The 6000-nt window shown below is 44.0% G+C and overlaps 1 protein-coding gene across 1 annotated transcript in view; it reads right to left on the bottom strand.

Annotated features, from left to right (window-relative positions):
* Positions 1-2030: 2030 nt before the first annotated feature.
* Positions 2031-6000, bottom strand: part of SPNS3 (SPNS lysolipid transporter 3, sphingosine-1-phosphate (putative)) — a 64051-nt gene continuing 60081 nt past the window's right edge. The window contains exon 22 of the mRNA XM_027445987.3: positions 2031-5855. The gene's annotated coding sequence lies outside the window, so the exon portion shown is untranslated. The remainder of the gene's footprint in view (positions 5856-6000) is intronic.

The raw sequence follows: 6000 nt of genomic DNA, 5'->3' as shown, positions 1-6000 counted from the left end.
GTTTTCAGGGTGGGGATGTGCAGAAGTGGATTTGCTTTGTAGTAGACAAGCAAACAAGTTTTTCCAAATGCACAAGAAAAAAAGGTCAGCTTTTGACCATAGAACATATCTCTAACCTAAAATGAAATATTTTACTTTGCCTTTTTTATATATAACACAAAAAGTTAAAATTAAATATTTTTTCCATTTCCAATCTTCCACCTCTGGAGTAGAAAAACTTTGACTTGCACTTATTAGAGCAAAATGCTTTGGCATTTTAAAAATGTGATCCCTTTTCCTTTTATCATTTTTAGCTGAAATCATTTGCAAACTGCTTCACTCTTCCTTCAGTAGATCTAAAAGACAGCGCTGCTGTCAGACATTTAATGCTGAGCACAATGATGCCGTTTCTTTTTGGAACTGTCCCCAGGGATTAAGGCACGTCGTGGTATGGACACACCATTGATAAACGTCTGATAATTTTTAAGCTACCAAGGACCTCTGCATGCAAAAGAGAGTTCAGACTGAAGTCCCCTCTTAGCTCCCAGGATGAGTGAACGGGAACAGGACCAACTCTCAGCAGGGCACCCCTGTGCACTGGGGACAGCAGCTGTAAGAAGCTGCTTCAGCACTTGCTGTGCCAGCCAACACCTCGTTAGTGAGGGTCCAATTTACACCTGCTCTGCTGCTTCTCCTCGTCAGCTCCTGGTCACTGCTGTGCCAAATTACCTGTGGCCAAGGGGCAGCTCATCAGGATAATAATCTCACGGCAGATCTTCAAAAATGCATTTTTTTTTCCCCTCCTTCACTCTCTGCATATTAATTATACATTTAGAAATGCTGATGTTATAAGAAGAAAAACCCTTTCCCTTCAGAGCAGTCACAGCAGAAGCCTTCCTTGGCCCCCCTATGAGGAGAATTGGCTTTGTGTTTTGCTAAATGACTGAGTAACCACACAAAGCAATGCACCAGGCAAGCGATCTGTTGACATAAGCACCACGGTCCACAGGTTTAGGCCCTCCACATCTCAGACACTTGCAGGCTCTCATTCTGCTCTCAGTGCTGCAGAGCATCCACCTCTCCGTGCTTTCCCCATCCCATAGGCAGCTGCTGGGACCTACCAGGTGTTCATGGACAGGTGAATTTGGCAGTCACCCACTGGGATTAATCAGTGCCAAGATAAGGCTAGAGTTTAGATATCTAAGCGCCTTTCTCAGTGTTCACCAAAACCTACTCGGCAAGCAAGAATTGCCAGAGCTTCAGTTCTTAACCAAAAAAAGGTGAAGCCAGAGAAAATCAAAACCAAAGAAATTAAAGGAGCACAAAAGCTGTTCTGCCTCACTGTCAGGTGAGGCCAGATGTGTAAGAAAGGATGCTTCGCTGTATGAATGGAAAACAGGAAGTAATGGGTAGAGCTTTGAAATGAAAGATCAAACTTTTATTGCCCTTGCCATTTATAGGTCAAAACCGTCAAAACTCCCTAAAGCAAAAAGAAAAGAAAGATGCATCCATATTCCTCGAGAATGAAAAACAAGGTTAAAGTAAAAATAGAGATGGTCAGGCCTTTGATACTGAGGAGAGAAAGGCTTTTTTCAGGGATTTAATTTAAAACTGTGCAAGGAGGGCACTTGGAGAGAAGACGGATGGCTGTCGTTAGCATGAATAAGCTCGTCTGACACATTTCAGCTGCAACAGGAAAGGCAGAACCTTGCCAGACTGTTGTGGCTAAAATACTCGCCAGAATAATGGTGAAATTAAGTCACTGAAAAAATGCTCAGTTTTAAAAGTCTACTCACCACACTGCTACTAATGATGTGACTCCAACACCTTTTTTTTTTTTTAAACTGTTTCTAAGGAGGAATTCTTTTTGCCTGATTTACAGAGGAAATAAGGTGCATGCAGTTGCAATCCATGCACCTGTAAGGGTCTGTGCCCGCTGCTGCCAGTGATTACTCAGATCCCTGCCAAAAGGTTAGCAATGTCACCCCAGTGAAGCAGAAGTCTGACGTGGGATAATGAAAGTAGGAACAGTAACTCAAATGTAGAATGCCTTAAGGAATGCAACTCCAAATTGTATTTACCAGCACTGAAATACACATTCCTTCCTCTGCTTTGGGAGACATCTTAATTAGGTCTGAGGCACGCGTGGGTCTGCCAGTTTGGAACATGCAAGTACCTACAGAGCAGCAGCGGGCAATTTGTGGGATGGTTTTCTCTGTGGGGCAGAAAGCGGAATAGAGACAGTAAAGGAACAGGTTCTTTGTTTTCTCCACACGTTTCAATAGCAGCTAAACGCTATAAGCTTGCTCAGTCAGCATTTGGTACCAGTTAGAGGAAGGTTTTCTCTCTGTTGGTGCAGCATCATCTGCACTGCTGCAGAACTGCTTGCTGACATGCCTGAGTTTGCAGAGAGAGAACAGACACCGGTGCTGGCAGCAGGACTGTTTCATCACTAGAATTAAGGCTCGAGGAAGGCAAAAACCCTACTCCATCAACAATAGAAAACAGTTTAAAAGTAGGCACTTCTATTTCTACTGCAATTGGAGTGACAAAAAAACAGCACACATGCGAAGCAGCTTTCCGCTCACCGTATTCTTTTATCCGGTAAATTCGATGAAGGGCATCTGATGTCTCTGATGCATTTTGCTCCTAGATTTGTACTGCTGAGCAGGCAAAAGCATGACGAGTTTTGGGCGCATGCCTGACCAGATAAATAAGACTTCCCCGCACTTTCCCTGACCTCTTCAATTTGGTTCTGCTGACTGCGTGTGCCAGCGCGCTGCCAGGTACTCGAAGGACTTTTCTCTCTCTCAGGGCGGTCGCTCCCATCTCCCAGGCTGAAAGGAGCTTTATTTCACAATCTTAGCACAGGCACCTGTTTGTCTAGCAATCCAGACTGATCTAGCACCGTATCCGTCCATGACAATACCTCAGCCCACGGCCAGCACACACCCCTAAGCCCCTCAGGTGTTGTAGTGATGAAACACCAACCTTCACGTTCTTGGCTATTGAACACTTGCAGCAGATACCATATCACACCCAAATGATGTATTTAACTTGTACCACACCACATCTTTCCCGTGTTAGCAAGGCCAGACGTATGACAGGGGCATAGAGCAGAGGTTTGTTTGCTGGCTGGCAGTGAGATACCAAGAGAGCTGACATCAGTGCCGTGCAGTCCTGGCAGCACAGCTTCTGCTGCAGAGGAGAGGGCAGAGGCAGGCTCTGATAAGCACGTCAGGAGGAACAGGAGGTATTTCTGTTTTTGTTCTTTAAATATCCTTGAAGATTTAAACACTCAGTGCTCTGGAGAAGCAGCGAGCAGGCCTGACTGTGTTTGTTAGTCAGCAGGCAGCCCTCCAAAGCACATTGGTACATCCCGAGCTTTCAGCCTTCTTCCTGCTGGGCTCTCTGCTTCATTTATATTTTATTCTGTTCCCATCAGGAGAGGGGTCTGTCTGACGCCCTCTGAAAACAACCTGCACATGATGAGCACAGGACCTTGGTACGTGCCTCAGGCCAACAGCATGGAACATGAAGTACCAGCTGCTGGTGAGCAAGAAGCATCCAAAGAGAGGAGCTCGGCTAGAGAAGTGTCCTGACGTTCAATATCTCAATCTCATACATCACACACCCCCACGTTCACAAGCACAGACTCACAGGAAGGCAGTTCAGGAGTTTCAGGCTGTTCCAGCACATTGCAAGTCAGAGATCCAGGACACTTGACCCAATACTCAATGATCCTTGCAGATCCCTTCCAGCTCAGGATGTGCTACGAGTCCAGGTTCAGCAAGAGGCTGTATCTCTTAGCCCAGTTCTTCCATGAAACTGAAGCCAATCATCACTGCTAGCAAGAGAAATCAACAGCAACCCTAGATTGATAAAACTTCTCCAGTTTTCCAGAGGTGACAGGGAAAAATAGGTTATTCCCAAAATCCAGAGGGATTACAATTAGACATCCTTTAAAGGTCATTTTCCAGAGAGCTCAATGTTGCATATGCCACACTATTGAGCACACCTGGCACATACTTGGGGTAATGGAGAAGACGTCATAACACTGAGGCCAAATTTTTTTATTTTTAGCTTTTTTTTTAAAAAAAAAAAAGAGTGACTGAGATGTTTGCCAGAAAACAACATTTAAAGCTGATGTCAACCAATGGAATTGCCTGGACATGTCAGTAGGCAGTAACAGGTATTACACACGAGTGCTCTAGATATTACTCAGTTCTCTTTCATTCTTTCATGTGATCTCATTCCCTGGTGAGCAAAATCCTTTAAATAAAGGAGCACTGCAATTAGTCCAATCCTGCAGCAGCACGACTGACTTAGTGTGTAAAGAAGTTGCTGCAGAGCAAACAAGTCAAAGAAAAGGAAGCTCTACCACAATCTTTCAGAGAGATTTTATGATTACAAAGTTAAATCAAGGGTTAATCTAATTCTCATTTGATCTTTTTATCAGTAAAAGCTTATGTATGACATGGAACAGCTTCTCCTTTCAACCAAAATCTGGGACATTTTATTTGTGCTCTTTTAAAAAGGAAAAAAAAAAAAAAATCAATCTAACATTAAAGGAAGACTGCAAAAGTAACTTAATTCACTGCTCTTACCCTTTTACTGGTGGTGTCCCAAGGCATCACCCTGCATTAGGTATCTTTCAGTGCCAGGTACACTTCTGTAAATAAGACTTCACCCTGCTGGGGCTCACTGCAGGGATTATTGCTACAAACACAAAGGGGATGAGCAGCAGCGTGGTGACAGTTTGGAACAGAGTCTAATGGCTTTACATGCCCTACCTGCCAGCAAAAACTCTACTACCCATATTGACTGCCTGGTAGTGGCAAAGATTTTTAGTCCTTTTATTTAAACCCACACAATTGACAAAAAAAAAAAAGTCACTTTTCAACATTTACCTGGAATAAATTTTAGGGGAACTCTGGGTTTACTGCAACTAGCACTAAGTAAAGATTAAAGACAGTAAGGGAGAGATAAATAGGAAAGGAGAGGCCTAGCAAATAGTATAGTGACCTCCTCACTGGCCTGAAATGATTTTTCCATCCAGTAGACTGAGCAATGTGTAGAATATTCACGTAGTGTGTTTGTAAAAGAAACAGAAGTGGATTCCATTTCTGGTTATTTTATCTGGAGAGGACAATACATAAACCAAAAGACTTTATAACCAAAGTCTTTCCTACTAAAGCAGCGTATGAGACCTCTTTGCAAACTCCAGGCAGGTGCAATACCTCTGAATGGGAAGCGTTACCTTTTCTCCAACAGGTGAGAAACCAAGACAAACTCACTAGCTTGTCTTAAAAATCCATCAATCCTGCATTCTAGTACAATTGCCCAGCCAGCAGCACCTCCTTCCCTCCTGTTGTTAAATGATAGCACATACAGAGCAGCCTGGACCAGCTGGGACATGGGGCAGTTGTGGAAAATCTGACTTCAGGTCTTCTTTCAATATGAAGCAGAAAATAGAGCGGTCTCCAGTTACCCATTGTTCATTATTGGAGAAAGAAGAGTCTCACTGTGTAAGCTATCATGTTAAGACATACAGAACTAGATCAGCTGTCATACCTCAGCCTTTTTGTCTTACTTTCTTCAGCCTGTTCTGCCACTTCATCTCAATCTAGGCAGCAGAAAGCAGTACGTATGCTACCCACTTTATTATGCTCCAGGAAGGAAAAGTACATCCAAAGAGCTTGCACAGCTTCTCCACCCTCCTCCTGCAGCTGCACAGCCGACCCAGAGCTTGGTGGAGCTGGGCAGCATCCTGGTGTCACTCTGTTCATTACCTGGCCTTCAGGACCCTGCTGCCACTGATAGGCAAAACTGAACGGGCACACTTCATAGCAGAATAATAGGCTCAGAACAATTCCCTGGTAAATCACACGAACATAAACATCACATGAGAAGAGACCTCACAAACACCACAACCAGCCCTTAATTTAATGTACCAAGGGGTGGAAGCAGAGTGAAAGGGTGGCTATATTGTCTGTAGCAGGCTCTGCCTTCAGTTGTGTC

This window comes from Anas platyrhynchos, chromosome 20 (genome assembly GCF_047663525.1).
Source record: "Anas platyrhynchos isolate ZD024472 breed Pekin duck chromosome 20, IASCAAS_PekinDuck_T2T, whole genome shotgun sequence".
Classification (NCBI taxonomy): domain Eukaryota; kingdom Metazoa; phylum Chordata; class Aves; order Anseriformes; family Anatidae; genus Anas; species Anas platyrhynchos.
Note: the sequence above shows the minus strand (reverse complement) of the source record. Positions and strands in the feature narration are given on the sequence as shown.